The sequence below is a fragment of the Platalea leucorodia genome, assembly GCF_965183815.1.
Source record: "Platalea leucorodia genome assembly, chromosome: 2".
Classification (NCBI taxonomy): domain Eukaryota; kingdom Metazoa; phylum Chordata; class Aves; order Pelecaniformes; family Threskiornithidae; genus Platalea; species Platalea leucorodia.
The window spans coordinates 68,453,196-68,479,155 of NC_138824.1; the positions used below are offsets into that span (position 1 = coordinate 68,453,196).

Consider the following 25,960-nt stretch of genomic DNA (forward strand, 5'->3'; position numbering starts at 1 on the left):
GGTTGTCTTTGAAACCACCAGGCAGATACAGGTAATTGGAGGAAATGCACAGAGCAGATCCTGACTGACGTCTTCAAGGAAAACATTGTCAGAAACGTCTTGATAACTCTCAAACTGCAAAGTGGCAACGTGATACATTACGCTGATAGAACAAGGCCTGGTCTGGGCACTCCCCACCTGCTGTAAAAGGTGTCATCACCCACAGCTGCAGCAACCACTGCCTGCGCCCGAGCCTGTCTGCTGAAGGTCTTTGGGTTCTACCCTTCCTCCAGGTGCACAGCCACCAGGTAAATAAGGATGCTGTAGGCATTACTGCCCAAGTAGAGTATCTTATTCTGAAGAGGATGCAAGCTCTGCCCTATTCTGTTCAGGTAAACCGCACCTGAAGTACTGTCAGCGTAAATGAGAGCCATTTCACTTGGAAGGGATGGCAGAAAGAAGTCCAGGCATCTTGGCCCTCAGGTGAAGAAATCTATAATGACTTCAGCTGAGGGAGCAAGTTGAAGAAATCTCTCTCAACCACCACCAGCAGGAAGAGTAGAGAGATGTATTGTTGACATAAACTCAGTATTTCATTTACAACATTGAAAAGCACAGGGCTGCAGGACTCACATAAACAGACATTAAACTGGACATTAGTAAAATCGGGGGGGGGGAACAAAGACCACAACACAAAATCCCTTACTGAAACTGGAATATGCTCAAATAGTACCTGGTGTTAGAATTCAGTAATGCACTGATGAAAATTATCTTCCTTGGGAGGAGCAAGACATTTTTGTCCACATATATTTGTATATCAAAGGCTGGGAAAAACTGACATTCCAGATTTGAAGTTTTTCCGAGTCTCCTCTGATGACCCAACTGAGGAAAACCAACAAACTTCCTGCAGTTCAAGTACAAAACTACCGTAACTAGGGGGTTCACAATTAAGAGCCAACGTAAGTGGAAGACAAACACTTGGAACTTAGAAGCGGCTTTGGCTCCTACATGACTTGGTAGGTGGTACGTGCTAGTCAGCGACGTGCGGCACCGTGACTGTCCCCTTTGGACAAGGCAGAACGGCAGTCCCCAAAGTCAGCACCTTCAATCTGCAGGTCAAAACAAAACCGCTAGGTTCCTCAGGGCCACAAAAAGGAACCAACGCCTGAGTTGCTGGGATTGCTACTTCCCAAGAACACAAAGTCCCCCCAAACACCTGCTTTTTCTTCCAAGTTAATCATCAGAAACTGTTGAAGCAGTTTTTGCCTGAACTGCCCCAGAAACTTTGCTTTAGGTTGATAACACGAAGAGAAACGTTAACACAGCTTTGGTTCCACCGCAGCATACAGCAGCTCTAGCCGCAGGCACTGCTATTATTGCTATTTGAAAGATAACTAGATATTCCAAAATCTCATAATACCCAAATAAAATTTGGCAACAGCCTACTTTCTGAGGTTTTCAGCACTGATTTCCTCCCTTTCATGTCTTGTACACATTTGATGGTTTCTTATTCTACCCATTGTAATCACACCAATTCAGTGGCAGACTACAAATGAAAACGCAACAGAAACATTGCAGGCCCTGTAACAATAGTCAAAACAAAGATTTCCTACAGCAGCTGTCAAATTAATAACATCTCCAAAGCTATCTAAATACAGTATCTGGGCAGAAATCCAATTATGTCAATTCTGTCTGAATACCCCAAAAGAGAGTCCTACTGGGGTTAGAAGTGGAAATAATTCTAAGCACAGATTAGCTACATAAGCAGCTCCACTCTTGAAACCAGAACAAGGGAACAAAAACCTAAAGGCATGACATTTATCTGGACACAAGGGAGAGGGGAAAAAGAACTGTTAGACATCTGGCAAAAGGTCAAAGCCAATTACCTTGTCCAAATTTGCCCCCCAAGATAATAGCTTCCAGGTTCACTTCTTCGAAAAAAGATGTATTGACTCCAGTAATTAAAAAGACTTCTGCTTACCTCTACATCCTCCACTACTGCTTTGATTTTTCCAAAACTTCTTTTTCCCAACAAAATATTAACAGCAGTGAAACACGCCAACTTCCCAGAAGCATGAACTAAATTTATCTAAAACCTACATAAAAGAAAATAATGTTCTCCCTCACTTAAATATTAGGCAGCAGTGATAAATGGTATTCAGGGCTTTTAATTCAGGAGTATGATTTCTTGCTGCTTTTGCTGCTTTCCTTAAATGATTGTAACCACCGATTTCCCTTTTGCCTGGGAAGTGTCTGTGTTACTGCTTAATTACGTGGCAAATTCAGTTTGCTGAACCTTGCCACAGGATTCTGTTTATTTGTGGTTTTAAAACAGACAACGATCAAGGTGGGGGGGAAAATAGCCTTTTAATTCAACAAAGAAAAAAATACAAGGATTTTTTTTCCTTTCTTTGCAGTCATCTTAAAATAACTGCTTTTGAAACTGCAGATAAACATAAGTTTATCTGTTTTTTTAAATGAAACTATTCAAGAGACTGATACGAATCTGATGAAAAAATGGCACGTGCCAAATAACTGAAGCAATATATATCAGTTAGTAACTACATTTTAACTAGAAACCTTTAACTCTATCATGAATACATAAATAAACCTTTAAATGATGATGAAAAATAGCAGACCCTGATTTAGACAAGGTTTCTAACCCGGATCTGCCCGAATACTGGAGAGAACTCTTTCAAAGGTAAGGATATAACTCACTGTACATATATTGCAAGTGCATCTGCTATCAACACTATATCAAAGTCAGGAGAGAGTAGAGCATTCATTATGAATGGGCCTATATTTAGGATTGCACATTCCAGGCTGTGCTTCTTACAGCAAGACTCACGCAGCTGGGGGGGGGGGGGGATTGTTGTTGTTTTTATTTTTCCTGAGCACAGTCATTAGAGATATTCAGAAAAGTCTGAAAATAAGAAGCTTTTTTTGTCAAAATCTGGTAAGTTCTAGAGTGTACAGGTAATTCAAAAAGAAATTCAAAGAAATGAGTAATACACAAACGCAGGGTTGTACTCCAGAACCTGAGATAGCCTTAATTCAAAGCAGTGCCAATGAAGATCGGCTACCATCTTCACCCGCTCAGGACATTTAATCTCAAAACCATTTGTAGAAGCATGCACAGAGATCCCTTTGCAATCCAGCAATTTTGGATATTACCAGTTTGGACAAAATTCAAAATCAGTAACCCACCACATTTTCTGCTGTTAAAGCATAACTTAGAATATCAGGTACAATCATTTTAACTAAACTTGTTAATAATAGACTTTGAGTATTTTCTTACAATGAAAAAATACAGAGTTTATTTAAAATAGCTTCCAATCGAACCATGCAGTCAATGAGGCTGTCAGAAACATTTTGGCAAAGCCTAGAAGAAAATTCTTCAGCTTCAATTTTTTTTTTTTTTTTTGTTAAATTTAAGAACATATACAAGGAATCCATTTGTTGACAGTTCTTTATTACAAGAGATTTCATTTTTGCATTTGCTCTCTAGAACACACCAAGCACAGTACCATGTATCCTCCTTTGTGTCACCCAGGCACTGCAAATCCAATTACTACTCTATTAGGTCTCATTTAAATCCCATACGGTATGACAATAAACTGAACGAAATGAGCATCAGCACGTTTTTCAACCATCTTTACAGTATGACATAGATGGCAATCACAGCTTAATAAAACTTCATTTACAAGGAAGGTAGGTCTGAATTTTTTTTTCTCTGCCAGGCATTTCAGGGAGATTTGGGAAACACCGCTTCTTCCTACCCTCCCTTGAAGAAGCCACTTGGCCATCGCTATTTCATGCTTCTCAAACACCTGAGCCTTCTGCTTGTGGCACAGAAATTTGCCCCCGTGCTCAATGCTTAAAACACATGCATACCCTACCAACTGCCACCTAGCGAATTCAACATTTATTCCAAAGGTGTCACGGTTGGGGGTTTTTTGGTTTGGTTGGTTGGTTGTTTTTTTGGGGTTTTTTTTTAAGATTTCCTGGGTAAGGAACCCTTTGACGCAGGGTAACATCAGGTTGGGAAGCAAGGAGGGGAAAGCAAAACAAAACCCCACCAATCTGAAGCATACTGAAAAGATGATGGCATTTCTCAGTAAGCGCTTATCCTGTCTGGATATAAAAAACTATCATTGCTAAAAAGTGCAAAGTAAATTTGCACAACTTCCAGAAGCTCTGAATACTTCACCACTTCAGTGGAGTTAATTTATGGATATATTATAATCATATGGCCCTCTACCTTCATTACAGTATTTCCCAAGCTCATCTTACTATCCAGTGACTACTGTTTATAGATGTCCAGGTCTGCCCTTTCTTTTGGGAATTCAAAAAAACCCCAAAGAAAACAAACAAAAAATCCCTCATTTGTAGTAAGCAGTCGCCACCGTCAAAGCTCTCTCTGAAGCACGCATAAAAGCCTTGTTGAATAACTGTTTCTTAATAGCTGACCTGACTAAATCATCTTCCTCATGCAGGCTAGAAATCAAAATGTCATGCTGACATTTAAACACATGATCTGTTGTTAAAGCACAAAAGCCAGGAAAACATATGCTGTCCACTTACAAACATATTCCCCAGACACTTTGTTGCTAGGACAGGAAGGTTCAAAGTTTCAAGAACAGACGTTTAAATATTTCAGTCATCCCATTAAACAATTTTAGTTACAATTTTATTAAATTTTGCCTTTACACGCCTAACACCAATAGTGAGTAAAATGATGAGAAATAGGTAAGTTCCAGGTTGAGGGAGGGAAGATGCTGCTGGGGGGAAGGGAGGCTAATTAAGTCATTTCAAGGTCTGTGCTCCAATTCTGCAATTAGAATGGGAAGATTTAGGCCAGAGCTTTCTCTGTGAGGAGGAGATTACAAAGACAGTAACATTATTGATTTTTTTTTCCGCTTTTGCTAGAAAAGGAAGCAAAAGTAGAAGCATTTTTCCATGCATATTACTCAATCACATCGTCTTTTCTAGTATACTTCCATGGGCTTTTTCTGTACGCTCTTTAAAACGCCTTCCCCACTGCTTTGCCTATCTTTTGCTCCAAATTAAGTCCGTCACATTTATCTTCATCTTATACCTAAATCTATGGACAGGCCACGTTAGGGAACAACAAAAGCCAAAAACCACAGACCCTGAATTAACTCTGCCTGCAACTTTGAGCAATATAACAGACCTTAAGGAACATAGGCTTCACTTACAAAAATATGAAGATGCCAGCTTCATGATCCAGATGTCTTTGCCTGAAAATGAAGCTAAGAGTATCATCGCATAGTTTTTAAATCTAATAAAGAACTGAAAACACTAAATTGTACTTGTATACTTAAATAATTTTGAAAATTCTGGTTTACTTTCAAGGAGGTGGAATGATTTCCCCTCCTTTCTACAGGATTTTAATTATATTTGCTTTGATTGTATTTTACCATTCCTTTCAGTAGGCTATGATGGCAAATACGGATCCTATAACAAGAATTTATCTTCTAGGGAAGTTACACCTCTCGAGCTGCAAAAGAGCAGAAACATCCCACATGCTTCAGAACACAAAGCCTATTGCCATGAAACTTAAGAGTAACAGTCTCAGAAACCCACTGTCTATTGCTAGAGCATACACACAATTTTTCTTTGAAAAATCAGTTATAGCAACCTTCCATTTAAATCAGCGATATCACAGATGCCATGAGTGCTTTCTTCTTGACAAATATAAAGTAACAGTTCCCAGTAAAAATCAAGACTCTTCATAACTAGAGCCTAAATACAGACTACGAGCATATCAAGTGCTTAAATTATAGCTACTGTATTTTTAGAAGCACTAGGTACCTTAAGAAAGCAGTGCAACAAGCTTCAAGTTCTTAGCACATTTGACATATGGTAGCAAAAAATTTATTTAAAAAAAAAAAATCAGTCCAGGAACAGACATACTGTGCGAACAGGATTCAAAATTCTGGTGACGGTCCAACAGTCAGAAATAAACATACCACAGTGATGTAATACCACGGACAAAAAGCATGATGCATCATCTAAACGATTCTATCATTCTATCTAGTACTGGTTCTGTCCCCTTATGGGGTACACCATTAATTCATTCCTTTGCCAAAAAACGACTCTCACCTTACATTTTACTAACGTGTAGTAACTTTACACATGCAAACTTGCTTGTTCAACTAGAATTACCTTACCCTTCCTGCTGATGACTGGCATTAATGCTCTCAAGAAGGGTCAATCTATATTCAGCATTTCAAAATATACATGGAATAAAGCAACTCAGGCCTGCTCATTTTTATTACAGACATTACTATCTCACTTTGTGAGATGCAAAAGGAAACAGAGGACACAAAAAAAAGCAACCCTCCAGAACCCACCAAAATTCCCTCGCATGGGTTTCTATGCCTATTTCCGATCAGTAATGAAGTTTTGAAGAAGATAGTGCTGCACTGATAAACTGTGAAGCTAAATGTTACACACTTTGCATAACTTATGTTTCAGAAGCCAATTTTAGCTTTGCCACCTAAAAAAGCTGGCTGGCTTCACCACAGAAACATGACTCCTCTTTTCTGCAGAGTACCCGATGGGAGCTTCAAATGAGCACACTGGGTCTGAGAACCAAACTCGAAGCTGCCACAGAGTGAAAACGCCTCCTGTTTGAATAAAGCTTCGGATTCTTGAAGGAAGGATCACCTCAAAGGAGGGCTGTATTGTTTCTTCTTCCAGCCCTGTAATATACCCGCAGGCAAAAAACTTCTCTGTCCTATCAATACTCTAACAAGAGCTGAGAGGCAGGAGGACTGCCTGGACTTGCTATTCGAAGAAGAGTTACACTGGCAAGCAGAAGAGTAGGTAATCCGACAAACACCAGCTTTAAAAAGTTCTTGGCACGTGTTACTCCGTCAAATTGATGATGTCAAATTGAAGAATGAGCCATCAGACTAATACATACATGTCCGCAAACTTTGAAGGCATGTTGTGTACCTATACAAAAACTGTACTGAAAAACGGAATGAGACTGTGGGGTCCTCAAACATCAACCACACGACTTCTGTAATTCTCAGCAGGGCAGGATTTCCCCCACAACTCGAAAGACTGATTCAGGCTAATTACAACCAATTGTTACAAAACAATTCTTCACTAAAAAAACCCCAACCCAAAACAAAACAAGAAAAACCCACACATCTATGGTTTCAAAGAAAACCTCCAGATCTAAAAGTGTGTCTAAATTGATGGCCTGAGGACAGCATGAGTTCTGCTTCAGGTCTACAGAGCTTCTCCAAATAGTACCAACATGTAAACGAGCGTACAAATCTACCGGGGATATATCCTGGTTGCTAGACCATGCTATCACATCTTCATTACTGCCATTACCTGCAATATCTAGATTAAAGCTTGGATGGGCATGCAATCACAACTTAATTTTATTGCAGAGAGATCTGCCAAATTGCTCCTCACTGGCGTCGTCAAAATGAGAGCCTGGATAGCAGATGTAGTCTTTTAGTAAGTGGCTGGTAAAGACTCCACGCCTTGCGTACAATATGGAGTGGGAGGCTGGTGTGATAACTCACATGAGAAGGTCGAGCAGTGCAAAAGCGGAGGAAGAAACAGGACAAGAGCAGCCAAAACATAAGAGGAACAACACAGAGAGATGCAGAAAGATTTTACGCAATTAGCAATTCCCTGCACAGACTGGGAAAGAGAAATACACACGGAAGAGCTATGCAGAGTTTAGTTTTCTTAATTAAGCTGATGACAAACAACCATTAATTATACCAGATTTTTTTAAAGTATTCAGAACAATTTGACAGAAAATAAGGGTTGGCTGGTAATAGCCTAGGTGCAGGCATCCTTTTTGATACACTGAAATTTCAGAGATAATAAATTTAAGGAAATTTATAAACAATAAAGGAAACACAGACCATCTACACTGAGTATCAAAAGATCTCAGGTTTTAGTTAAGGTTTTGTATTTGACAGCTTAAACTCTAATCCTGAAAGATAAAATAAAATACTAATGAATTCAAGCCAGTCTTTCAGAAGGGGAAGAATGGCGGAGATTTTTGTTGTTAATTCTGATCCAAGTCAAAGACACAAGATGAAAAGGTTCAGCATGCAGGGATTCTTCAAATGTCTGACTACTTTCATTTGGTGATTTTTCAAAGTTTGTTTCCAAAGTTTCTTTAAAGATGTGAATACACACAACTTTTCTAGAAAAAGTGGGAGAAGAGTTTTCAAATGGAGATACGAAGAAAGAGCCCTAACTAACAAATCCATAATGTACTAATACTCCACCTAAATAATTTCAAAACTAGTTTCTATATGGATGGAAATTTGAGAATCGTGTTACCATTCTGAGATAGAACACTATACTCAAAATTGTTTTGTCTGTAAAACACGTAAAGCTAAAAACTCTAAAATGTCTTTTATTCCTACCAAAAAAACAGAAGTTGCATTTCAGAAATGCCAAATTCTTGATCACAAATAAACATTACATTGAGTACATGCTTAATGCTACATATGGCACTACAGAATTTCAAGAGCAAAGAACAATGTCTTGTTATTGTTGGGGTTTTTTTATTTATACTCCAGAAGTCTCTAAGCGGAGTACTGGATATGAGCTGAGATTCTGTATTAAAAAAAAAAAGTTTGCTTAAATTATTAAAAAAAAGTCTTCGTCTCAGAAAGAGGAAGATCATTTGAAGATGGATTTCACAAAACAAAAAAACAAACAAACAAACAAACAAAAAAAAGCGCATTCAGAGAGAGAGGAAGGATACAGGTTTCCCCTCCTAGAAATCCCCCTGAATTTTCAGTTACCCATTGCCCCCCACAAAAGAACACGCTCTCAACATCAGGCATCCCCCACCCCGTGTCAGTTCGTGCTCCTGACCACGACCTCTGTCCGGGGAGAGCTGCCCGCGGCCCGGAGCAGGAACGCGCCACCCAGACCCCAGGAGCAGCTCCCGGCCCTCCTGCCCGCCGCTGGCGAGAACCGCAGCTTCCTGCTTCTTGACTCTCACCAGAAGATCCATCCTCGTCAAACTGATTTATTAATTAACATAGGCCTAATGAATCGGTATTTTCCAGGAGGAAGGAAAACATTTTTCCACCAGAAGGCTGGGTGACTAAGAATATCAGAACTGTTGGTAATTATAAACACATGTAAAACTGCTGCTTTACATCACTGAATACCATCCCTTCGCCGTCACGTTTTTATTGCAACTGGAGCGCACAACGCACGCTTTCATTCAAGGTCAGAAACGGCAATTAACTGGCACACGGCAAACTGAACTGAACCACAGAGATGATCTAACATGGAGGAAACTCACAATCTTATCAAAAGCCTTGGAGTTTCATACAAATCAAAGAGCACAGGGGCCGTGGGTTGGAAGCAGTTATGAACAATTACTATATCAAGGTACAACACTTCTAAAGGAAAAATTTGGGGAAAGGATTTAGTAGAGTAACATTATTTCCCCCTGTGAACTCTATCTCATTGCTACAGGAAGACAGAATTAATTTTAACAAATTTTACCAGCTAAGCAACTACTGTGACAAAATATTAATCATTCAAATTATCTATCTCACAAGTAAGCTTTTTCCCCCTTTCTGCATGCAGAAAATTTCAAAATTCATTGTCTTTGATTCTGAAGAAAATTCACAGAATTTGTGTAAGTTTACATGAACACAACTAATCTTAATAAGGAACTACCTTATTAGTTCGCCCTTCACAAGGAGGAGATGTTTTTTCTAAGCAAAACCTGACACAAATTCCCCAAACATCTCTTCTGCATTTAAGAAGTTTTCATAGAGTCTCCAGGATTAAAAATAACCCTGGTACAAATATCTCCAGTAATGCTTCCTCAGCTTTTACTAACCAACAAAAGCTTAAGAAGTCTACTCATGAAACACAATCAATACAGAACCTTTTAAGGAGACACAACATATATAAAAATAACAGTTCAACAATACATAATAATTAAGTTCAGTCATTAAAGCCTGAAAGAGAGATTTAGGCACAAAAAGGGTTGGAAATGAACGACTGAAAATGGTAACGGGAGTTGCCAGTAGCAAAAGGATGCTCAGTACTTCTTAGCATCTCCCAGAATAAATACAGCCCCATGTAAACTGACAGTCCTGCTGAAATTAGTGTGTATTTTGAAACATAAATTACATCTACACCTTGCTGCATTAGGACAGCAGCTCAGAAATAAGCATGCAATCCCTCCAGCAGAATTTACTTCAAAGCTTCCCCCCTCCTCTGCCTACAGAGCTCGGCAATAGATAAAATTGAGAATGTGGTTTTCATTCATTTATTCCAGGCACTCTAAAATTCACACATGCACCTCGGAGTGGCTTGAAATCTGGCATGCCATATGGCAGTGCATTTGTCATTTCCAGAAATATGTTGAATATGGGTTCCAGAGATATAAAGCCCCAATAAAAAAAAAAAATAAAATAAAACCTCCTGAAGCCAACAGATTCTGCTCAAACGCCACCAACCTTACACTATGCGCAACTGGAGAGCCTGGGCTTTGATCAGGCTTCAAAGAACCTCCTCATTTGCCCCAGAAAATAAATCTGATGCCTTAGCTTGTGGAGGCTTATTTCCCTACTGTTTTGCAACTCTGTAAAGTTATTTACACTTACCTTAAGTGAGACTGAAGTAGAAATAATAAATCAACATCAATACTAGAATTATACAAACGTGTTGCACTTGGAGCACAAAGTAAATGATTTATTTACAAACTGCAAAACAGTGGAGAATCAGGATCAAGAGTTTTATGGCTATTTCACTGTGAACCAACTGAAGAAGAAATAATTACTTCTTCCCATTCCTGCATACAAAGTTTAATGGTGCACACTATGAAGTAACATTCAAAAAAATAACAGAACAATTAGCAAACAGATTTTTTTTTTTTAAAACTTGAGAAAGAAATAAGGCTCTCCTGCTGGCTGAAATAATCACACAGTCTCCAAACTCAGCAAATTAGAGTGAGATTTCAAAAAAAAAAAAAAAAAAAAAAAAAATTGGCAGAGCTGAGCTAAACATCTTGCTGTTGCCAAAATGAGCAAGTCCTGTGCTGTAGGTAGAAAGCAACTAATGCATCCTTCTACTACAATTTCTACTTTCCAGGGATGTCTACTTTCCACAAGTTGCAATCTGTGATGAATGATCCTTTTCTTTTTCTAAGAAAGAAAACGCAGATTAGCAAGCAGCAATCAAATGACATTACATGACTGGAACGACTTTCCTCCTTGCTTTTTTCTTTCAAGGCTGGAATCACAGATCATGGTATTTTCCGACACAGATATAAAGAAACAGAGAATCATTCACTCTTTTGCTGGCACGCTCAAGTTTTACCTTCCTCTCTTTTCTCCTCAAGTTGCCTCTTGAAACTAAGTTATCTTAGCACACATCTTTTTACCCCAAGGATGAAAATTAACAGTGAGTAATAACTCTGTTGACAAGAACTGCTTTGGGGGTGGTACTCTGTTTTGAAACACACACAGAAATCAAGAAAAAAAAAAAAAAACCTTACTACGGAGGGGTGGATGCTAGAGTCTCTGAAGAACTTCCCATGTGCATATTCCATAGCAAAATCTGTTTTGGGGACAGTGTATGTATACTATTTAACCAGAATGAGGAGGTGACTGGAAAGACAGCAAGGAAGCACAAGTGATTCTGTAATCACAGTCTAATCCAGACCTACTGCAAGGTTTCTATGTACGAGGAAGAAAATCAAGGCATTTCCACCCTAACTGGGAGAGAATACTTGCAAGCACCTAAAACAACTTACGGCAGCATCAACTGGGATATTCAACATAGCACAGACATTGTTCCACTATACTCATCAATCATGTTCATCCAAGACCAGGATCCATTCAGCTGCTCCAGCTGATGAGTGTTTCAGCCATCCAGAGACAAGACAACTGCATATCTGCCACTCACATCTCCTAATGATGACAGCATATCTGCTCGCTGCTGCTACAGGCAGCGGGCTTTGAGAAAGCCAGGGCTTTTTCCCCAGGCGTAACAAGCACAGCGCTGCCAGCCGCTGGTGTTGCCACCCAGGGAAGCTATTCCTATCCTAGAAAAGCAAGAAAAATGCATGGGCTGAGCTGGAAAGACAATGTAGAAACTAAAGCACACAGAAGAGTCCTCGGTAATAAAAGAGGTAAAGAAAATCCCCATGTCTGCTAAGATTTAGGTTGATGAGCAGATCTCTCCCTCCCCAGCCAAAACCTGGGCTTTTTATGTATACCAAGCTTGTGGGTGGGATGAAAAGCTGCTTTCACATGCTACAGCAACATTTTACTGTGCCCAGCAGACAAATAAAGTATGCTAAATTTCCTGAACATTTTAATATTCATTGCAAGGAGGAATAAAAACAAACAAAACCCCTAGAAAATCTGCACTTTACAAAACTTTCTATATGTTTTGCAGGTTGCATGGAAACCACCTGCTGATGCTGCCAGAACAATTCAAGAAGAACCCAAGCCTCTGTTTGACAGGTCCAGACCTGCTGCAAAGAAAAGAAAATCCCACATGGGAAGCCTAAACGAGAGAATGACTTCAGCATGATATATGGAGGTGTTCCTGCATAATGCAGAAGTTTCTTCTTTAATTATTCTTACAATAAAATATATTGGCCATCAGTTTGAAATTCAACATTTACCATATTCTTAACTGCAGGTCCTGGAAACAGAAAAGTCCTCCGCTGTTGAAGTTGCACACACACTACCATCCTCCCACAGCTATTACTACTCTGGCAGCAAACTCTCCTAGACAGACAAAAGCATCTAGAATAGCAGTTCTCACACTGTCACAACTAAAATGCTAAAGAGAGAGAGAACCGATTCTCAACTATGCATACACTTCTTTTAATCACGGTTTTCTTCTTTACATTTGTGCTTTTCTTGCCAAAGTCCCAAATCTAAGGCTTGGAAAAGTTAACTAAACATATTTGTAAGTGGCTCGAGTATCATAACTCAGCTGATTAAATATTTGGAAGAGTTCACCTGCTGGCTTTGAACCGGAGCACAGGACCAAACCAGAGCTCCACAGGTAGTAGTATATTCCTTGGGGATCTATCATTAAAATGGTAACAATTCTTTAGCTGAAGCGAAGCCAAAACATTTGAGATGGGAAATGAAGCTATAAACAGTAAGAACGTAAAAGTTTACTTCCTGTACCCAAGGTTAGCAAACTATTATAACATCAAGGTAAAGCTATTAGCCAGTAAAGCTATTTTCCTTTCTTACTTACAGATTTAGCCTTTAAGGTGTTCTATGCACTTTTTCAAGCTCTCGTTGCATATTTTAATTTTATACTTAAAAATCTTCCTGCATTCCGAGACAATTCTTATTATTTTGCTTTGATGCTTTTTTTTCCCTTGGATGTTTTCCAGATGAAGCTCTAAATTGAAGTTCAGCAGAAAAACAATCAGAGCACTACATTTCAATAAAAGAAGCACTGAAAATGTGGCCTTCAGTGTATTAAACTCATTGCTGGAAGCTACATATGAAAATATATTACCCACCTCAGAAAACTCTCCATTGTTATAATTTGGTCATTTCACACACCAGTGATCAATCTCAGCTGAGCACATTCTGTAAGTCCACACATAATGATAAAAAATTAGACATACCAGAGAAAAATTAAAGCCCTTCCTTCATGAACAAGTTTATTCACCTAGTGATTTTATATAAAAATCACTTTTCTACCGCTTCTTGGTATGAAGCTAAACAAGCTGAAGATACATAAATTGTTGATTACAAGGGTCAATGACTCAGCAACCTGCATTATGTCCACTTTGCAGCGAAGGCTGGTAGGCACAAAAAATGGACTTTAAAAAACCAAGCTTAGAAGAATGCCCAAATGAAATTTTTTTTTTTTTTTAAAAAGCTATATACACATTCAATGCTACTAGCTGTAAATCATGCATCCCTTGTCTAACTCTCCCTAAGCTCAGGATTTCTATTCTCCAACTCACTTTCCTCTAACTACCCTTAGAAATTTAAAAGTTTCAGATTGGTTTTGCATATGAAAGCCTCAGAATCAGCAACTGTCACAAAGTATATTATCGCACATCTACAAGCTGAAAACCCCGAGCTACGTTTCAGTACAGAAGAACAGAGATTTTTTGTAACAGCAACATTCTGGAGAAATATTGCTAAAAAGAGAATATCCAGCTACTGGAAAACAGAAAAACGTAAGTAAGACTGCTTCAGCTCCCTGCCATGCTGAGATCCAGTGCTGGACCTCATCACACATCTCTCAGCAGCTCTCTCTCTCCCACGATAAAGAGTGGACAAGCAGGAGGAGGATGCTGCATAGGGAAGGAAAGCACGGTGTTACAATTCATTTTAGTCCAAAGCCAGTTCACACTGGCAAATCCTAGCCCAATTTGGACCACAGTGATATTCATAAATTCAGATTTAACAAATCATTCCCAAATACCAGGTTGCAGGCATATACGTATGTAGGTAGGAAACGAAAACATGATATTCAACAGAATAACCTGTAAGGCACCATGTACTTACTCCCAGCCTGAGCAGATAAAGCAAGCAGACAACCTCATTTCTGTGACTGGTGTGCGACTACATGCTTAGAATAGTGAGCTAACAAAACAAGAACAAAAATATCTTCATCCAAATCCTATTCACAGCTGTTAATTTAATGGAAAGACTCTTTCGGCATGAAGAATACATGAGTAATAGCCTCCACAGCAACTTTTGTAACAGCAGACCGTTAGACAAGAAGCTTCATAACACAGCAGCTGGAGGCCATTCAGCTACCTGACCACCTCTAAGTTGCTTGGAAAAATTGAATTAGTCAAAAGAAGTGTATTTCTAAGGCAATGACCACTGCCCCTCTGCTCAGGGAGATGCGGGGAAGAAGGCAGATTCGGATGCTTTGAAAGAGGGATTAGAGCAAGGGGCTGCATGATTCAAGACGACGTATGATGATCACTCACACAGCAGCTGCAGGGACAGACTTCTCCACAGGATGGGTACACACCACAGCATTCATTTTAGCCTTCTGTAAATTTACAGTATTTTAAGACAATTGCGCTGAAAATGACATAAAACCAACATAAAACATTCACGACTTTTCTCAATGTGAACATGCTTCTTTTTATTTAGTGAAAGACATTTATTAACTGAAACACGTGGGAGCCCACCCCAATACCCTAATGCAATGCCAGAACATATACATGGAAGAATAAAGTTTAAAACAATTTTACAGAAATGTTATATGCAAGGGTTCAAAAGTGTGGATAATCTGTCCTCATTTCAGAAACCTCATCAACTGTACTTTTGAACATCACTTTTAACTATAATGTTTCAGTCAAATCTTGCTCATTTTATTCCCAAATGAGTGTAATCATGCTAGACAGGATACGGGGGGAGGGGAGGTATTTTTAGTTTTATCTAATTATTTTTTTAATTGCTGAAAGATTTCTGCTATATGAATGGATTACAAACAACCCAAAAACATATTCACTCACAATCAAGGCCATTCCCAATCCTAACTGTGTACAAAACACTGCAAAATGGAAGAGGAGGAGGGAAAAGACTAACAAAGCCACAAAGCAGAGGCGATCGCCGTCTGTTTAGATAACATGACAATCAATGTATGCGCTAACTAAAGTAAAGTTTTACTAGAATGAAGATCAAATATTTACGAACTTTGTAAAATAAAATGGTATTTCCCTGATAAAATCTAAAGGTGCATCTACATAACCAACGAAACTATTAATTATATTGATACCAGACGCAAGTACTCTTACCAGGTTTGGGGTTTTGATTGTTGTTGGGTTTTTGGGGGTTGAACCTGCTGGGGTTTCCCTACATCTAGTGGGCATCACGATTTTAGGATGGCGTCAGCAATTTAAACAACCCATTGAAATCCAGCTGCTGAACAGCAGGCATGGCATCTTGTGAGCTGGGCACATCCCTTACGTTCAAATAGCCGGTCCCAGGAAAACAGGGCAGAAGTGAGAGCCAAGGGCCGCTGCCAGGCAGGCAGGCAGCAGGCAGGCAGCAGGCAGAGCCAACCAGCAGGGTGGCAGAGGAAGGTCAGGCTCCGGGCTGCCAGCACTGCCCAGGCAGGCACAGGACGGGCTCACCTGCAGGCAGGACAGTGCTGCCCAAGGGCTGGGGCTTGAAGGGCAACACCTGATTTCCCCCCCCCCCCACCTGGCTGGGATGAGAGCTGACCGGTGTACATGACTGAAGCTGTCTGATACTGCATTTCATTTTCTTGGGTTTTGAGCTGCTCGCAGTTTACGAGCGCTGCCCTGCACGTTTACCAACACCTCCTCACACGGCTGCGGATCACGGGAGACCTGAGGGGCACGCAGCCCTTCCCTCGCTGCTCATCCTTACCAGCTCCTTTGCCGAACACATTCAGTTCATGCAGTGAAAACCTAAACTGCCAAATGCACCTGGAACTAGCAATGCCAAGCTGTTCTCTACACAATCAACACGAAAAAGGCTTTACGATCACAAGGTAGCTGATGATTATCTTGCTGATCTAGGGTCTACATACATATAGACTCCTAGGTTTTTCTGTAACTAAAGTGACCTGATAATACAGCAACAGGTGCTCTACCTCAACCATCAGAAAAATGATCTTCTCTCTAGTGTAACTCCAACTTGACTCAGCTGCATTTGTGATTCGCTGACATCAGACTCAGGACTGCTATCTTTGAAGAATGAAACATTTAAAATTTTACCATCTGCTTAGCAAGCACAGTATAATCTACCGAATACCAAGCTGCTTCTAATGCTATGTACACTTAGGAATGGTATGTGTGCCATTGCTGCAGCAGAGTAAGGCAACGTCCATTAATTCAGATTGCAGTTATGTACGGTATCTTCTTTTAACCACGAGTATGTCACTTATATTATCTCAAAGGAATCCAAATGACCAACTACTTAACCGCTAAAATTATCCATCCGGAGAGCAGAAAAACATCAAAGAACAGAACAGAGAAATCACAAGGACAAGCTGAAAAGACTTTTATCACATAAGACTGAAACAAAGTCTAGTTGCACCATTAAACAATGTATTACAGTTAAAACATGGTGGGGGAAGTTTTAAAAATTATTTCAGCGATCTGCATTAATACACTTATCTTCAAACCTCAATTCCTCCAAAACAGACATTAGAACCCTCAATGCATTTAAGGGCTTTTCTTGCACGCATTAATAGTTTTTTCCTTTTTCTGCTTTCATACGGTCTGGTTTTCTGTTTTAAATTCTAGGTTTCCAAATTTTAAAATTAACGACCAAACTAAACCATTCCTTGTTTTCCCCATAAGGAACTAACTTCCTTTTTCCATCAACGTAAGCAGGCACTATACCAAGCACTGCCTGATCTACTCCTATTCTCTAACATCTCAGTATCATCATTCACTAAACAACGCTAAACTACCAGCAGTCCCATTGACTTTATGGGGCTGCTGATGGAGTAATGTAATACACAACATATAGGTACAAAGGCTGTCTGTAAAAATAAGCTCGCTATGTGACACTGCAGGCAGAAGTTCAACATGTAATTTAACATACATGTCGTGACAAGTTAAAGAATGTATAACCAAAAAAGAGTTGACCTGCAACATAATTGTGGTTCTTGTCTTGAAAAAGATGCACTTATGTCTCAGCTTCATGTTTCGTAAATAAGAGACATTCATTCCAACAGGACCACTAGAGGTATTAAGCCCATCCTTGCATTTTCACAGGGCCACGATGGGAAAAGTTGGGATATTAAACAAATAACGAACATTTTGGCAAAGCCAAGATGTTACGTCTTCCTGATGTTCCAGAGAGGCGAAAGGAATATCTGAACAAAATAAATATCCAGGATCTCCTGTCAGCAAAATCAGAAAAGATCCTAAAGGAATACAACCATCAGTATTACAAGACAGGACTAACGGCAGAAGACACACATTCCCGCAATAACAACATTACACAGACTTTAATAGTTTTCTGTCATAGGAGGTCTATAACATTTCAGTTCATTACGATTCCCCATGCATCCCTTAAGAGCCTCAGAGCTCATAAAAATGATGTGTCATATTTTGATACTTGTGCTAAACACAAGCTTTATTATTACCCATGTTTAAACCCAATACAATCCACGCAGTCCTTACTGAGATATCTGATTAAATTTCTAATATTCATGAACTAGAATTTCAATATTGAACGCTCAAAATGATTTAAGTCTTTTGATGTAACAGAACATAAGTCATTCAGTGTCAAGTGGAAGGCAGATCCTTTATTATAGCATTAATTATTTGGGATACTAGCATTAATTTCTTTCTCTATTTGAATTAAATGGAATTAAAAACAGTGTGAATTTATGAATAGTCCACAATATAATTATTTCTATATTATCCCTGCAGCACTAGCAGAAAGACTGCCTACAGACCTGAAAATGTAAAGGAAGGAGACTGATCATCAATTTTTCTTTTAATCTTTTTTCTGAAAGACAGGAAAGGTGAAGCTCAATATGTTTATACTCTAAACGGCTTACGCTCTTTTTTGATTTAAAAATATACATCTTCACACCTATAAACACCATCTACATATTTTTGTATTCAACATGCAATGATTAAAGGAAAACACATTTAAGCAAGATATACCTTAGCCAATTTCTTTTACAACGGGAACAAAAACATCTTAATTAAAACCACAAAGCTGCAAAAATAGCAAGGGCTTTTACAAAATTTCAATACTCGCTGGGAAAAATGCTATGTCTTAACTTATATTTCCAAAGTTGCTACGTCCACAGGATTTCAAGGAGTTCTGGTAGGAAGGACTAATTAAAGATACAAACATGGTACCTTTTTTCCAGCAACTAAATGGTACGAATTTTTAATTCACTTATGTTACAGGTATAGCTAGACAGTATTGCTAACAAAAATAATTCAGAACTCAAAATAAATAAATAAATACAACACCACTCATGTAAAACTGCTGTTTGCAGATCATCTGAGTCAGTTACTAGAGCGCTAGATACTGAAGGGCCGTAACCCAGCATAACATTCCCATACAAAACACACAAAAATCAGTATTTACAGGCTTTTATCCAACTTTACACTACTTCTGCAGGCTGGTTAAACCAGAAACAGCTGTCCAACTGAAATTGCAACTTTACTAGTAAACAACAGCCAAGGCTAAAAATAAGCCAAACCAACCATCTGTGCCACTGCCCCCTTCACAGCCCATCTATACAGGTGTCGGCTCCTGTCCGTGCTCTCCACAGCAGAATCAACAGGGTGTTTGTATCATCACTGACTGATAGCACTAACACAAAATGGAAATTCAGTGAACAAAGTGCCCACTTCCAACCTAAAAAATACCCAACGCTTGTCCTTCTGAAGTTCTTACTAGAAACACTGAAAGCACCTGAAACATACACATCTTGAAAGTGACGGGATGAAGTCCAACTACCTTTTTTTTTCCTTCTGCTAATCTAGCAAACAAAGTTTCAATCTAAAATTACCAGTTAATTTTTCAACAAATGCTAAATCTATTTAAAACAAAACACACAAAACCCCAAAGGGCACTTGTTTTTCCACCTGAACTCAAAACCAAGAAAAAGCCTAGAGTGAGTTTTGCCAAGCCAGGTGGCAGCGTGCATTTGCGGCAGCCCAAGTCTCCTGTGGTGGAATCCAGAATCCTTGACATGTCATCATTCAAGATCTGTCAAATCTGATAACACTCTGTGCGTGTCTGGAGGGACACCATCCATTCAGGGAAATGAACGTGTGATTTGTTGTCATGACAGCTATCAAAATTCAGCCCGAGAACATATCACGCAGCCACGTATCTCTCCTTCTGCATTAAAAAGCTGAAAAATACTTTCCCTGTTGTCATCCAAAACATCATTAGGATGTCAACTAAGAAGTCAACTCCCTTGGAACAGCGGTAGCCCAGGATGGCACTGGGAGCCAAGTCCGACACACAGCGGATGTGGGAGAAAACAAGTGTGATGAATACACTGCTATTGTAAGAACAGGAAGGAAAAAACCTTGCAGCCACGCTATGCTGAGGGTGTTCCTATTGCATTAAAACCAAGAGGCCAGTCCAATCGATGCTCGGGACTCCTCTCCTCCAGTATCGGTGCCAGGGTTTGCTAAACAGGCGGCTTAATTTATTGCTGTTCCTTGAAATGATTCATTAGTCCACAATACCCTAAAGAAATGCAGAGTAATAAACCAATTTAACTCTCCATATGTAGAGTAAGTTTTAACAGGATTTAGTGTTCCTTTTCTCTCCTAAACCTGTGAAGGAACTACTCACAAACTGCTTTATTTTACTATACAGTTAACTAAAAACTTAATTGGTATACGAAACGGATTATTTCAGCCAACTTAAATTTGACACGAAGGATGAGTTAGCATATCCCAATATATTTAATTTACTGTTTGTATGCTTAATGAACACCACCATTCCTTTCTAAACCTTCCCACCCTGAAGGGATCTATTATCATTTTGAAGGAAAGGTTCTAAAACAGTGTTTAATGACTTTTGAAAAATAATATAAATAAGGACAATACAGTTAAATCAGAAGAGAAATGGACTGATTCTTTTTTTTAAACAGCTTACTTTTACTTTCTTAAAAATTAAATTTTTCTTAAAAATAAAAGTTTGGGTTTTTTTTTTTTCAAATGCTGCGCTACTAGCAGAACCCAGAATCTCTCCCCAGCATGAGCAGAAAACTTTTGTTAACCCTCCTCCCATTCTCCTGCAGGGTCTGACGGCTCCTCTCTATTTGCATGGAGCTGAAGCCAGTGTAACCTGTAACGAAAGACAGCCGAGAGACAGCATTCTGCTCAAAGCAGCTTCTCACACCCTAAAAGGACGTGACCCAGTTCACCTGCGTCAGGAAGAGCGTCCACAGCCTCCAGCCTCTCGCTAAACTTCGGTATCCGCTTTCACACCCCTGTCACTTCTTACTAAGGGCATCACAAATACTCTGGTAATTTCTCGAACTCAGAAACTTTAAATGGCTCAGAAGGCTAAAATCTGCCTTTCTACCCAAGTAGTAATAATCTGAAGGCCTGATCATTTATTTTTGGTTATTGATCCATTTTAGCTAAACAGTCCAGCCCTGGCACAGCAAACCCTACCCACGCCACTTCCAAGGACCACGCATTAGACACCCGCGGAAGTGACAGAAGAAGAAAGTGCCCTACCTATCAAAACACCACAACCTGCTGAAACATGACGGTAGCGAGTTACCATCTAATTATACTTTTTTTTTTTTTTTTAATTAAAAATCTTCCTGGAAACAAAGTTTATATTTCATTTGCTTTAAAAAAAAAAAAAAAAAAAAAAAAAAAAAAAGAGGTAGCCTGAGAAGGTTACTACCTGATTTTGTAAACATACTAAATATACCAAGTTTTGCCTAATAAAGTTTCAGCTATACTCTATCTGCAGTATATATCACGATCTGTTTTCACATCTATTTCTACAGTTGTGTGTACTCTGCAGACAGTAACTTAGATGAGTTAAGGAAAACTGGATCAGGTTTCTTCAGCCTAGATTAAAAACACACCTGTATTGCATTTTATTTTGCATCAATATTTTGTCGTCTTTGTAAGAGAGAAGCAACATTTTTGAGAATTCAGGTATCTACCAAGATTCCCAGCATGTTCACCACACTGTCTGCTTCACAGAATAATCAATGTTAGTTACATGTCACTATATTAATACTTGTTAATGAGATCAGGACCAAAACCAGCACAACAAACCTACAGAGGAAAAAAGCCTCTGAGCCACAAAGTTTGTTTCCACGACTTTGAACAAATACTGGCTATACCAGCGTGTCTGAGCTTCCACTCTAACAGATGTTTTTCACAGCACGAGTATTTCTAAAACTTTACTGACATCAGGTTATTGTGCATAGCTGCAATAATTTAAAATGCAATGGGTTGCTATTCTCTAATCAAGATTTATTCCTCTGCACCTGAATTCTTAAAATTTACAATACTCTATTAAAGCTTAAAAACATACACTGCCAGGCCACCTCACTGCACACAAAGTTATTTATGCTCATTTTAAAATATGAACTCACTTCATTAATGGTGAGAAATAAATTCATTTGTTGTGTCACATACATTTAATGGAATATAAAAATATATATTTCATATTTCAATGCACTTCCAATCTATTCATTTCATTAGCATTTATGAAACAATTAAGAATCCTTATGATGGGGGAAAAAAGATTAATCCAAGAAAAAAAAACAACTTAACACTTGAAAGAATTACTTTACCCACCATAGAACAGAGCAACAGTTTAATTGGGCAGAACACCAACGACTACATTATTATGAGGAAACTAATGGGCCTAATTGAATCTGCAAGAAAGATTTAAATGGAACTACCTAGAACAGAAACAAGCTTAGGATACCTGGGCTGACATTCATAAATTTGCAAAGCAAAACAAACAGAGAAGTCATTTTTCAAAAGGTGTAAGCCACCAGGATCTCATGCAGTACATTTTTCAGAAGACTGGACAATGGTCCACTGGTTAAATTAATAGTGCAGGCCTCGCTTATACACTTTAGGAAGAAGAAAGACTGCTATTTCCCACATGACAAACACCATCTCAGTTTTCTCTGAAGGTTTTCCACCCCAGGAACTAATAAGGATTCTTGACTTTCACTCTGTGGAAACTATTGTTCTGCAACATTTCTGTATACCTAGTAAATACAAGGATAAAGTGTGTTGCCTTTAAGTTTATTATTTCAGTAGAAGTAGAAAGCAGCTTTCCTGCAGAGCACCTCAACTCTCCACCTCTTCAACACGCCAGATGACCTACTTCAGGGGAGCAGGGGGTCCAGCGACGAGCACCCAGCACCTTACCCTGGGTCTGACCGAACTAACCAAAATGCGGTAGCATCTGGTTGCACAGACAGTTTTCAGCTATCTAAAAACTCCTCCAAAAAATTAATCCCCCACCAGCAATTCCCCTTCCTCAAAACACAGAGCAGGGGGCAGAATACCCACGGCTTAGAAATCATCAGTTCCTCGATGCAAACAGGAAATATTTTCTAGAACATACGCTTCGGATTCAAAGATGCCTTGGTTTTGATTTCAAACCTGCAGCAAGTAAATTGATACAGCACCTGCCTCCATGAGTCTGGAAGCAGCTTTTATGCTCAAGGAACATGAAAAACACAGATACTCCAGGTAGTTTTGCTGCTGCTTAAGACCATGACCAGCAAACAAAGCCATCTGGGCATTGCTTTTTGAGTTGCTACTGTTATAGTTTTTACCGAGGAAAGCCACGAGCGCTGCAAAGGAGTAACGTACCAACAGCAACACAAGGTACAAAAAAGAAGGGCTGGAAAAGCAGCAGACGCCGCTGACCTTGTCCCTCTTCTTTAGCAGACAGAAGATGGGAGGTGACACATAAGAGAGCGAATACCTTTCCTTACTCTCCCACACAGCTAGCCAGGAAACTATAGAAGAAAAAGATAGGAAGGGGAGATAAGTAGTTCCCTTGCCACTGCAGTAACAAGGCAAAGGCTAAAGTTTTTAATTTATCATATATTCAGTAGCAAGGGTGTAATAAAAAGGACCATCCAGACAATCAAGGACTAGCTCTGCTGTTGGTTTTGGAAAAATATAGCAAAAGAGATTTTGTGTATCATTATATCGCAACAGCAATTGGAAACGTCACCCGGTAGAAGTAAAAGGCCAATACAACAGCTAACGTTGCAATGACAGAACAACGGCAATGAGAGCTAACATCATAAAGAGCCTGTATCTGTTTCATGGCCTATATAAAAACATTTGCTAATTACAGTCTTGATCTTCGCGGTACAGGTGCCTTCTATCTCTACATTTATTCACTGCTCCCGAAAGCGACATCTTCTGTCACAGTCTCAAGAAGCAAGGCAGTTACGAAGACAAAGCGATCTCCTTAACTGCTTAAACTGACTTGGGTCAGGCAGAGGATTTCGATTTCCAGAGTTGTGAAATCAGTATCTCCAAGAAGCAACAACATTATTTTACTTCAGAAGTTATAATCCTAAAAATGAAAACACAGTACCATTAACATCATCTACATGGTGCTGACTGCTTCAGATTCCTAAAAAGCAGTGGCCAAACAAGTACTTCCAAACAGAAATTCTTCATAAGCTCCTACCCAGTGAGCCCTTTCAAATTCCTCCATATTGTTACCAGTCCAAACTCTCGATGATACAAACCACGCATGGTTAGGCCATGAAAATTCGTTTTTACAAAGGGCACGACCGCGTTTCATGAAAGAAAAGTCTAATTCTCCTACGTTGAGCCGCTACAACAGTAGCGGTATGTTCCTCAGAAACAAATATTGCTTCACAGCAAGGGGAAGAAACGTGGTTCAGCTAAAGAACGCTTTAAATTCTCGCCGAGGTTCAGTCAGCGTTCGAGTTTTAAAGTAACAAAAGAACGAGACAGTTTGAGTTAAATGCTCCACGGAATTCACGGAATAACCCTGGTACAGGCAGAGGGCCACAGGCGCTGTGAAAAAGCCAACGGTGGGAGATGTCAGCGTAGGAACTGGAGCGGAGAGGCGCTCACGGTCAGCCGGTGGCAGGTCAGACCCGAGTTACAAACCTGAATCCCGATCTGACAACTTCACCTGAGGTGGGCCGCGGTGCCCGGCCTGCCAGCAAGGGGCATCTCTTCGTGCGGGCACATTTTTGATTAAAAACAGGATGAAGAGACTTCGAAACTTTAGTAATTTTCCTCCCAGAACACACAGGGATGCGCTTTACTGAGCAGTCAGTACACAAGGTATAGTTTTACCTTTTTTTTTTTTTAAGCTTTACGTCCTTTACCTACATTGGCATCGACCGGGGGCATACCGCACCGCGCTCCTCAAGCCAACCCCCGCCTCCAGCTCCAGAGAGTCAAAACCCGGGAACGGAAAGGCCGAAGAAGAGGAAAGCCAAGGGGCCGCGGAGGCCGCCCCCCCGGCCGGAGGCCGTACCCGCGGCCCGCTGTGGCCGCGCTCCGCGCCGGGGGCGCTCCCGCCCGGGAAACTTTCCGGTTGCGCCGCGCTCCGGCCGGGAGGCGCTGCCCGCCCTCCCCCGCCGCCGGGCCCGCCGGCTGCCCCCGCGACCGACGGACAGGCCGCCTCCGTTCGCCCGCCGGGCCGGGGCGGGCCGGGCGCGGAGCCCCGCGGGGAGCGGGGCGGGGGGGTGTCCCGGGCCGCCGCCGCCCGCCGGCAGGCACAAAGCAGCGGCTGTCACACGGGGACACGCACACTCGCAAGCTGCAACTCGGGAGGATGAAGAGGAGCCGCCCCCGGCCCCCCCGCCCGCAGCTGGACGTGGCACACAAACACCCCCCGGCCCCCGGTGCCGCCCCCCCGGCAGGTACCGGTCCCCCCCGGGGAGGCGGCGGCGGCGGCGGGGCCTCCCCCGCCCAGGTGACACCCGCCCCTCCCCCCGCTCCCGCCGGCCCTCCCCCCCCCCCCCACCGCCCCCCGCGGCCGCCACAAGTTTACGGCGGGCCCCGGCCCCCGCCCCGGCCCCATCCCCGTCCCGCCCGCGGCCGCGCTTACCTCCGGCCGGCGGGGAGCGGGGCGGGCGGCGGCGGCGGGGAGGCTCCCAGCCCAGGCGGGCTCCGCTTCTTTGTCTCCTCGGCGGCGGCGCCCGCTCGCTCGCTCCCCCCTCCGCTTCCCTCTGCCCTTCCCCGGGCGGATGCGGGCCGCGTCCTCCGAGAGGGGCCGGCTGGCTCCCCCCCTTCCCCTTCCTCCTCCTCCGCTCCGCTCCGGACGCGTCCAAGGCCCCGGCCCTCCGCGGCGGCGGCTCCGCTCCCTGCCTCCCCTCAGCCTGCTGCGCCCGGCGGCGGCGGCGGCAGCGGCCCCTCCCCCGCCAACCGCCCGCCCCCCCCGGCACAGGCGCAGCCCCCGCCCCCGCCCTGCCCTTCCTGCCGCTGCCGCTGCCGGGATCGCGCGGG

General features: G+C 41.2%; 1 protein-coding gene across 2 annotated transcripts in view; it reads right to left on the minus strand.

Annotated features, from left to right (window-relative positions):
* The window catches only part of NCK2 (NCK adaptor protein 2), an 86,916-nt gene extending 61,180 nt beyond the window's left edge, over window positions 1-25,736 (minus strand). For both annotated transcript variants that reach the window (XM_082337890.1, XM_082337892.1), the window contains exon 1: window positions 25,563-25,736. The gene's annotated coding sequence lies outside the window, so the exon portion shown is untranslated. The remainder of the gene's footprint in view (window positions 1-25,562) is intronic.
* Window positions 25,737-25,960: the final 224 nt, after the last annotated feature.